General features: G+C 39.2%; 1 protein-coding gene across 1 annotated transcript in view; it reads left to right on the top strand.

The window, feature by feature from the left end:
- Positions 1–291: 291 nt before the first annotated feature.
- IL1RL1 (interleukin 1 receptor like 1) overlaps positions 292–11,139 on the top strand; it is a 72,714-nt gene continuing 61,866 nt past the window's right edge. The window contains exon 1 of the mRNA XM_055328633.1: positions 292–362. The gene's annotated coding sequence lies outside the window, so the exon portion shown is untranslated. The remainder of the gene's footprint in view (positions 363–11,139) is intronic.

The raw sequence follows: 11,139 nt of genomic DNA, 5'->3' as shown, positions 1-11,139 counted from the left end.
TATATTTGATGTGCTGTGTCGACCCCTATCCTATTTGAGTGCCCAAACCCATCTTCTTTCTCCTAAGAACAGAGTGTACTGGAACAGTCTCAAAACAGGAAGCAACACTTCCCTGATCAACCACATATCTCTTATATATCAACACATATCTCTTCTTCCCAAGAAGATATCAAAAGTGTAAGTCACACGCTTGCTTGCTAAGTCTGAGGAGTTAAGAGAACTCATAACCAGGGAAGGTTATAAATTCTCTATCCTCCCTTCTTCATGTTCCCCTTGGGCTTCTGTTACTGATGAGACTGGAGTCTGACTTTCACGCAGCCCCTTACTGAGAGGATGGACCTGTGGCCCTGAAATTCTATCAGGTGGGATTACTCTTTATCTCCCATCTGTTCCCTCCTTCTTATCCTTAATTCTTTCTGTCTTTTTAGATAGCAGACACAGGCTTTCCTTGCTCACAGAATCAGGAGGGTAAATCAGAGTCTTATGGTTCCAAGACTTATGTTAAGGAAGGAGGTAAGAGGTTCTATTTTTTTTCTCTAATCCAGATTTACTGTTAAGGATGGCTATATATCGTGGTCCATAGCAGATGTCTTGTATGTATTCATCAATGACTAGAATCCAGAGAGGATTAGTATCCTGGAAACCTCATCAAGAAGGAGCAAAGGGTTGAGTCCGAACTGTGATGTCAGGCAATGACTCCAAAGGTGGTCTGAGGGAGTTCCTGGGTGGCTCAGTTGGTTAAGCATCAGACTCTTGGTTTTGGCTCTGGTCATGATCTGGGGGGCATGAGACCGAGCCTCAAGTTGGGCTCCACACTCAGTGGGGAGTCTGCTTGAGATTCTCTCTCTCCCTCTGCCCTTCCCCCTTGCTCATGTGTATACACACACACACTCTCTCTCTCAAATAAATAAGCACATCTTAAAAACAAAAATCCAAAAGTGGTCTGAGGAGTCCAATATCACTGGTCAAAGGTGTAGAGGGCATTCAAGTTCAATCTGCGTGTGATTTAATTCACAAAGAATCTGACCAGCAGAAGAGGTGGATCAGTTTCAGAACTCGTACTGCTGCTTTATTTTCTCCAAGTGGGCGTCTGGTTTAGTGATTCATAGACATCTGACGACTAAGACCCAACATAGGAGAAGGGGCTCGACAACAAAGTGAGGCTCAGACTCCTTGGCCATTGGTGCAGTTGAGGATACATCTGAAGAGGAGATCTGAGGAGGTGAGGTTTCCCTCCATCCTGCCGGTGCAGTGAGGGGTGTGATCCTGCAGGAGTTCAAACTCACATGTGCATATACAAAGAGCTGCTCCCCTTGGCAGACTCACTGTACACAGGGACAGAGGAGATTTTCAGATCCTCCTTGTTAGGGAAGAGAAATAGAAAAAACAATAGTAATTGAATTAAAAATGGCCAGAGGAGCAGAACATATTTTTTTTTCCTAAAGAAGACATATGAATGGCCAATAGGTACATGAAAACATGCTCAATATCACTAATCATCAAGGGAATGCAAATCAAAACCACCTCACACCTGGAAGAGTAACTATTATCAAAGAGACAAGAGAGAACAAGTGTTGCTGAGGATGTGGAGAAGAGGGAGCCCTCAAGCACTGTTGGTGGGAGTGTAAATTGGTGCATCCACTGTGGAAAATAGTATGGAGCTTCTTCAAAAAGTTAAAAATGGAACAACCATATGATCCCACAATCCCACATCTGGGTATATATTTAAAGGAAATGAAATCACTACCTTTAAAAGATTCCTGCACCCTCATCTTCATTGCAGCATTATTTACAATAGCCAAGGAGTGGAAACAACCTAAGCGTCCATCTATCTAGATGAACGGATAAAAAAATATGTGGTATATGTATCACACATACAGCCACAGAGAGAAGGTGATGCTGTCATTTGTAACAACATGGTTGGACCTTGAGGCATTTTGCTTTGTGAAACAAGTCAGAGAAAAATAAATACTGTACAATATCATTCATATGTAGAATCTAAAAATGTTGAATGCATAGAAATAGATTAGAATGGTAGTTTCCAGAGCCTGAGGGAAATGAGGAGACATTGGTCAGAGTACAAACTTCCAGATATAAAATGAGGAAATTCTCGGGGTCTAATAATATACCACATGGTGACTATAGTTAAAAATACCACATTGTAGGGGCTCAATCCACTGAGTTTCCAACTCTTGGTTTCGGCTCAGGTCATGATCTCAGGGTTGTGGGATCAAGCCCCACACTGGGCTCTGTGCTCAATGTGGAGTCTGCTGGAGATTCTTTCTCCCTCTGCCCCTCCCTCTTCTCATTCTCTCTTTCTCATATATATATATATATATATATATATATATATATATATATATATATATAACCTTTTTAAAAATACTGTAGTGTATAATTGAAAGTGGGCAAGAAAGTAAATTTCAATTGTTCTCACTATATACACACAAAAGAAGAAGGTAATTATGTGAGGTGATGGATGTGCTCTTGTAGTAATCTTGTGGTAATCACTGAGCAGTAGATATGTGTACAAATCAGCATGTTGTACACCCTAAATGTACATAATGTTACATGTTAATTATATCTCAGTAAGGCTGGAAAAAATCTTCTAGAACATTCTGGAAGCCTCTTGTTCACTACTATCCATAAGCTATCCCTTTGTTCCTGTCATGTCTGGCTATGGCTGCTTTTTACGTACATTTCAGCCCTTTTCAATCAAAGGGAATGCAATTCTGAAGGTGTCTCTTTACTTTCTTACCTAAACATCTGCCTCTGCTGTGTCATCCTCACCCTTTGGTTTCAGTCTGATTCTACTCACCATCAGCAATTAACTGAGACAATCTGTGCAAGTCATTGGATACATGTGACTGTTTTGAAGTGGTGCATTTAAATGAAGCTTGGGAGCAGGCTGCCTGGGATCATGTCCCAACTCTAGTTTTTACTAGCCTGCTAGAGATTCTTTCCTTTTTTCTTTCTGTGATTTTGGGGAAATTCTTTAACTTCTGTTTCAGATTCCTCATCCTATGAAGTGCCTGCAGTGCCTACCTCCTAGGGCTGCTTTGAAAAGAAATGTATAATAGCTATAAAGAGCTCAGCAAAGTGTCTGCCCCATAGCAACTGCTCCTACGTGTAGCTCTTATTAGTATGTTTAAGCAGAACAGGTAACTCTTCTTGACATCTTCTCATCAGAGGAAAACAACTGATGAACGGTTCTATCTTCAGTAAATGACAAAGGTTTTTGTTTGTTTTTTTTTTGAAAAAGCAGGCTTGTTTTTTGCACAACTATTTTGGGCATCTACTATGTGCCAGACAATATGTGCTTGATATAGTCTTCATATAATACTTTGGAAAATCTGTTGAAAGTTTCCATAGGTAAATTATTCCAATAACTCCAATGGCTGGTGGGTCAAACCAAGAGGTCAATATACGGTTTCATTAATAGCACATGTTTTTTTTCCCCCCAAAGTAGCCATTGCTTCACTGGCAATAGCAGTTGAGTTAATCCTTATACAATGAGCAAATGCACAGTAGGACCATTCACCTTAATTTTAAATCTTTAAAAATTTATGTGGAATGTTTTTATAACCAAATTTGAGTCTATAATATCACCATGCAGTAGCGTCCGTGTTGCAGTCACAATGATAGTGCAAATATGACAATCACCAGAAACAACTTTCTCAGAATTGTCTAATGGTGGTACATCCTGGTCTTGCCCATTTTGTGCATGAACATGATCACCTCTGAAAGTGTTAGGAGCTATATAAAGCTATATAGAGAAAACAAGGTTGTGTTTTCCCAAGGTGGGCCTTCTTTTGACAGATGCTACATCTCCATATTGTTTAATGCACAGGCAAAATGGCAGGGCTATGTGTCACAACCTGAGGAGGTGTTGGTGGGTCTTAACTGATCCATACATTAAAATGTTCTGGGTCAGGCATTCCTTTTGAGAGCTCTTTGTAACAAATAGGTCTCTAAGAGATAACTACCTACGTAAAACTAATAATGTAAAAGAAGCAAAGGAGCAAAAGTTGGACCATATCACCTTCTAACATACATTATTAGTAAGTCATATTTTGTAGAAATTTTGGAATTTGTATGGCATATCCTAATGATTTCACTGAGATTAAATTATAGGCCTACTTACATTTCATCCAATGTTCTTACCAAGATTGCATTCGACCTGCAATTAGGGCTGCTAATTCTATCCTGTAACAAAGAGCAAAACAAATGACAAAATAGCAAATAGCACCAATCAACCTCTGAATTCCTGCAAGAATCTGGATGGAGATTCAGAATTCTTCTTAACACAGCAGTCTAGGGAACCACCAAAGGATCAGATCTGATAACAAGTTGGAATCTATTAGTCATTCTTAATTTTCTAGAGTCTTCCCCTTTCTATTTTAATCAGCCTATCACATTGCAAGATAGTAACACATCAAGAAGATGACTTTGGGGAACTATTATCAGGGAGCCTGATGTGTGGGTCCTAAATCCACACAGGTGTATCCTTGGATCTGGGTTATTGCTGTGAAAATGGAGATTCATGCTATCCAGGTGAATGCAGGAGACTGCCCTGGAAGCGTGTGCCCATGAGAAGCAAAAAGGCAGAGATAAGTGCAAGAAGCCAGAAGGTAGCAAAAAAGCAGAAGGTGACGTCAGAATTTGAGATATAGGGAACTAGAAATAGAGAAGAGCCGGTGGCAAGAAGAGTATATAGGGCAAATTTAATTTAACTTTGGGTATGGGACATTGTTTGCTTCAGCAACAAGCTCATCTGCATTTGGCCTCGGAAACAGCCAGAAATCCTTGGGCACAGGAAGAAACACCTGGGATGGAGATGTGCGTGTAGGCCGCCATCCTACAGGCAGGTGTGCAATCTCGAGGTAAGTGAGGCTGTGAGGGAGACAGAGGGCCCAGGCTGAGTCAGGGGGATGCCCGCAGGTGGGTGGTGGGTGGAGGAAGACCGTTAATTTAAGCACAGAAGAGAGTTTTCTGAGAGGTATATGTTTGCTGAGAAATATAAAATGTAAACAAAGAGGTGCCTCTCTTTAGTAAGAGAAATTATAGAGGCAGAGTGATTAAAAGTGCCAGTAGTGGCACTCACTCACTGGCTTTGAACACATTTCGGTCACCGGTAACTGCAGAATGAAAGTCTCGGGTCTCTTTCTACCTCCATTTCAGACAGGCTTTTCCCCACGATGCACCCATGACTCTATGGAAAAAAGATCTCATGATCGACAATAATCACCTCCCTGCACTAGATCCTCAGACCTCTTCTCATCTAGTCTGTCATCAGCATCTAACACTGTTGACCACTCACCTTTCCTAACTCCTCTCTTTTCTGCGATTTTGATGTGCAAGCTACTCTTTGTTTTCTATTAACTCCGGAACTGCTCTCCTGTCTCCTCTTCACGCTGCTAACGTTAAAGTTGCTCAAAGATTTATGCTTGTCGCTCTTTCCTTTTCACTGGATATTCCCTCTCTGATCCCACCTGCATCTATGATTTCAGTGACCACTGAAATGGTAACAACTCGCATAGCCAGTCCCAGTATCTCTGTTGAGTCCATGCATTTAGCTGCTTACTTGACTTTCATATGAATGTCTCCAAGTCCCTCCCAACTCAGCATTTCCAAAACCAGATTCAAGTTCTCTGTCCCACAAACCAGATTATGGATGCCCCAGTCCTTTTCCTGTGTTCCACAGCTTAGTAAGTGGCACCACCATCTGTTCTGCTGCACAATCTAGAAGCCTCTCCCTTTTCTTCATATCCATTCAATCACCAGGTTCTGCTAATGTAACCTCTTTAGTACTTTTCTCTACCTCAGCTACCACCACATCAGTTTAAGCTACCCTCATCTGCCACTATCTCTACTGAAATGATGTTATTTTTGATTTCACTATCTTAAACATTTCCTCTAACTGAAGCTCTTCGATATATCTCCTATTGACAAGTGAAGTCTATGTTCTGTGCCGTTGAAATCGGCTGCACTTGGGACTGCCCTGACCAATAAAGTTTCATTAAAATAGCACTGTGTTACATCAGAGTCGAGTCCTAAAAGGCAGTGCAACTTTATCTTGCTTGCTAGAATGCTCATGTTAGAGCCCTGAGATGCTCAGATCCCCATGCTTTTAGGAAATCAAGCCATATGTAGGCATTTTGGTTGGCAGTTCTAATTTCTGTGCTATCTCAGCTAAAGCCTAGACAAGTGAGCAATCAAGTCATTTAGGTGGTTCTAGACCCTGGCCATCAATTCACTCCCAGTTTTTAGTCTTTCCAGCAAAAATCCTAGGCCACATAGAATAGTGGCAAGTCATGCCTGTCCTTCCTTTGCCTTCTACTCTCTCCACCTTCCACCTCACCCCTATCTGTCCAAGTTGTAGAAGCACTAAGTCAATCAGCATAATAAAAAGATTGTTCTAAGGCATGAAAGGGACAGCATAGGGAATATAGTCAATGGCATCATAATCACATTATTGGTAAGAGATGTTGGGAGTGTAGCCTCATGTACAGACTTATCAAATCACCATGTTGTGCACCTAAAACTAATGTTATGTGTCAATTATATTTTGATTGAAAAAAGCTGAGAAATTTGGGGGTAATTTGTTGAGCAGCAGTAGTAACTGAAGATATCCCATTTGTGCCTGCACTTTGCTACTTTGCTCTTGGCATTGCAGAACCACGCTGGTCTCCTTACTTAAAATTGCTGTGTCTCACTGCTCTTAGGCTAAAGATGGAAATTCTTCTTTGGCTTTTAAGATTTATTTATTTATTTTAGAGAAAGAGAGGAGCAAGAGTGTGTGAACCAGTGGTGGGGAGGGGGAGAGAGGGAGAGAGTCCACAGGTAGTCTCCTTGCTAAGCACAACGCCTGATGTGGGGCTCGATCCCAGGACCCTGAGATCATGACCTGAACCAGAATCAGGAGTCACCTGGTTCACTGGTGGAATCACCGGGCCACTCCTAAAGATGGAAACTCTTAATGTGACCTCAAGGACGGAACCAGGCATCTCCACCCTCATCTTGTAGTGCACACACAGCCTCTGTCCTCTGATTTCGGTTCTCTATGTTCCCCACCCTCATTCCTGCCATGGTGCCTCTGTTCAGTTTCCTTTGCCTGCTCTATTGTTCCTCCCTCTCTTCACCAGAAAAAGGCAATTCATGCTGTCTGTCACATAGCAGTCATGCTTCCTCAGGGAGACCTCCCTTGGCTGCACAACTTTAGGTCACATTTCCTCATTGCATGCTTTCACTGATCCCACGTACCTCTCAGCAGGACAGTTACCACTGTCAGAGAGTTTGCACTTTCTTTGGAAGGCAGTAGGAAACCACTGAATGATTTTAAGCAATTGGCAATGAGATATAAAATATATTTAAGTGAAGCATGGATACGTTTTTCATATTTTGTTGTGGTTGTTTGTTTTTGTTTTTGGTAAATATTTCATTGGTGTCTGTCTCTTGCATTAGACTGTCAGCTTGACTGGGGCAGAGACCATGTCTGTTTTTGCTTCCAGTGGTATTCTTGCTGCTTTGTATGGATCTTTGGTCTTTAATTTATATAGCACTGAGTAGATGCTTGCAAGATGAATGAATAAAACTTGGGGGTTTAGTTACAAGGTCAATGTTTTTAACCATTATGGTTTATGGCACAGCTTTAAGTTATGGGAAGAGTAAAGAGATGAAGTAGTTATAAGTCTGTTCTTCAGGAAATTACAGTTTACTTGGGGAGAGATGCATTACTAGGATATGTACATCAATACCTCTGACGGTTGAGCTTTTATTATAAGACAGACACTATGCTGGTTACTTTATATAAATCCTGGTATTTATTCTTCACCACTCCTATGGGGTATATATGGTTCTTATCCTTATTTTACAGATCAGAGAACCAAAGCTCAGGCAGGATTTGAACCAAAGGCTCTGATCCTAAAAACTAGGTGGAAAGCATGAGATTTTTCTTGGTAGAAAAAATATTTTAAGAACAGAGGTGGGAAATAAAGTAAATTGAATCAGATTTTCAGGCTAAGGCATTTTGAGTTTATTCTATAAATAGTGGTGATCTACTAAAAGATGTGCAGGAGACTGCTGTAATCAAAATTGGTTTTTCAGTATCATGACAGAGTGGTGTTGGACTAACATTCTTACCACAAATAGTTAGAGAACTGGACAATACCTATGAAAAAAATCATCCAAACTTTGGACAACAGGCACGGTATACCTTTAAAGAAGGAAAGCTATTTAGGGAATTCCCTCATTATCTGAGATTTCTGCTTGCAGGCACTTTCTGGACTGCGGTGCAAGGTAGAGAACACAAGCATTACTGTGGTCATACTTAGTGATCTGAGTTTGGAGATATCTAGATGGGAAAAGAATACAAAAGGAAAGGAAACTATACAGAGAAGCATCAGGAATCTGCAAGGGAGTCCTTTGGGGATTTGGCTAAATACTAAGCTACATAAACACAGAACGAGCAAAGAACATCTTCTAGGAAGCTATGAGCTAAAAATGAGGTCCAAATCTCTCTAAGAGGTAGGAGATATTTTACTCCTACTTGGAGATACTTTATTGTATCTCCAAGCCAAAGTGGAGAGATCTTGTTGAAACTCTGAGAAGTAGGTAGAACTAATTCACCAAGAGTAAAGGCTATGCTAGGCAATCCCCACCCCCAAGTAAAGTTTTATAATCAAGCAGATCCACAAGTAAATTACTTCTTCCTAGAATGAGATTCACATTGTTTGAAATAATCCAAGGAAAATAACAAAATACAGACACACAACAGCATAGCATCCCAAATATCCAACATACAATAAAAAAATTACAAGACATGCTGAAAAGCAGGAAAATGTGACCTCCAGATCAAGAGAAATAGAAACAGATATGAGAGAGATGATTGAATTAGATGACAAAGGGTTTTTAAATAGCTATTTTAATTACTTTCAAAACTTTAAAGAAAATAGGACCACAGTAAAGGACCAAATAGGACATCTAAATAAGGAAATGGCAATAAAAAAGAAAAAATGGAAATCCTATAACTAAAAAACATACAATATCTGCATTGGCAAAGTCTCTCAGTAGGCTTAACAATAGATTTAACTGTGCAGAAGAAAAAAAATAAAGGGACTTGAAAACAGGGTAATAGAAACAGACTATAGCATAGAAAGAGGGAGAAAAGGTGGAAAAAAGAAAGAAAAGAGATTCAGAGACTTGTAGGATAATATTAAGAGTCTTAGAAGGAAGAAATAAATTTATGTACAAAAAATATTTAATGAAATAATCATGAGAAAATTTCAAAATTTGATGAAAAAAATAAATACACAATTCTAAGAAGCTCAACAACCACAAATAGAATAAATACAAAGCAATGGCATGCATAATCAAATTGTTGAAAACCAGCAATAAATAGGTCAAATATTTTTTACCTGAAAGCCAGGTCAAAAATAATGAAACAACATCTGTAAAATGCTGACAGAAAAAAAAAAACCCAGTTAACCTAGAATTTTATATTCATGGAGAATACCTTTTATACTGGAAGGTGAAATAAAAAATATTTGTATACAAAGCAAAGCTGAGAAAATGTATTACCAGCAGACTTCCATGAAAAAGGCAAGTTAAAGGCAGTTCTTCAGGGTAAAGAAATGTGATGCCAGGTAGAAACAAACTTAATGAAGGAATGAGGAGTGTAGAAAAATGGTAATTATGTGGGGAAATACAAATTAATTTCTTTGTCTGATAGTGGATTTAAGACATAATTTACTGGTTAAAGTAAAAAATGACTAACCATGTATTGTAAGGCTTTAATTCATGTACAAGTAATATGTATCACAGCAATAGCCTAAAGGAAGAGATAAAATATATTGCTTTAATGTTCTTTCATTTTATTGATATGGTATAAACTGCTGGAAGGTAGACTATGAAAAGTTAAAAGGCATATTGTAAACCCTAGAAACCTGTAGCAACAATAAAAATAAAACAAAGACTTTGAGGTAAGGAGCCAAAAGGGAAAAAGATGCAGTATCGGGACACCTGGGTATCTCAGTGGTTGAGCATCTGTCTTCACCTCAGATTGTGATCCTGGGGTCTTGGGATTGAGTCCTGCATTGGGCTTCTCACAGGGAGCCTGTTTCTCCCTCTGCCTGTGTCTCTGCCTTTCTCTGTGTGTCTCTCATGAATAAATAAATAACATCTTAAAAAATGCAACATTAAAATAATCCAAAAGATGCCAGAAAATGATGAATTAAGAGTAATAAACAAATAGCAAATAAGTAGCAAGATGGTAGACCCAAAACTAATATTAGTATTTACATTAAAATATTTAATTCTCTAAAGACAGAAATTGTTAGACTGGGTAATAAATAATAAATAATACCAATACCAATAATATCAATTTCTGGTGTCATTCAGATAATATTTGGCTATTTACTAAATAAGTCAAATCATGGTGGCACTTATCAGCTTGTACAGTGCTTCTCTTGAATAAGAAAATCTCTGTGCTAACAATGCTTTTGATTTCTTCTACTGCAAATAGGAACTTGCAAATTCATTTCTTTTTTTTTCTTTTCTTTTTTTTAGAGAGAGAGAGAGAGAGAGAGAGAGAGAGAGAGAGGCAGAGACACAGGCAGAGGGAGAAGCAAGCTCCATGCAGGGAGCCTGACATGGGACTCGATCCCAGGTCTCCAGGATCATCCCCTGGGCTGAAGGCAGCGCTAAACCGCTGAGCCACCGGGGCTGCCCAGGAACTTGCAAATTCAAAACCAAACTTGTGTAATTCAATTCTGCAAATATTTGAAAAAAATTAGAAATGTCTATAATTCCATGTAGCTACCACATCTGTTTTGAAATAATGTTTCAGAGTAATGAGAATATATAAAACAAAGCATTTGGCTATAGAAACATTGGGAAAACAAACAAATTTAAGAGATGTTGTAAATTATAGATCTTTATCTTATAAAGGTAATCATTTTGAGTACAACCTGAATAAACATTCTTAGTTGACTCAGTAATGTGGAGCTAGTAGCTGGAAAAAGAAAAGCTTATGGTAATGGGAGGAAACTAACGGGAATTCAGTTCACTGTGTGCATGAAGCAAATACGTCGACTTGTGAGTGTCTAAGATATTCTTAACATTGCCGATGAGTGGGATCCA

This window comes from Nyctereutes procyonoides, unplaced genomic scaffold (assembly GCF_905146905.1).
Source record: "Nyctereutes procyonoides isolate TBG_1078 unplaced genomic scaffold, NYPRO_anot_genome, whole genome shotgun sequence".
NCBI classification, from domain to species: domain Eukaryota; kingdom Metazoa; phylum Chordata; class Mammalia; order Carnivora; family Canidae; genus Nyctereutes; species Nyctereutes procyonoides.
This window is presented reverse-complemented; position numbering and strand designations above follow the sequence as displayed.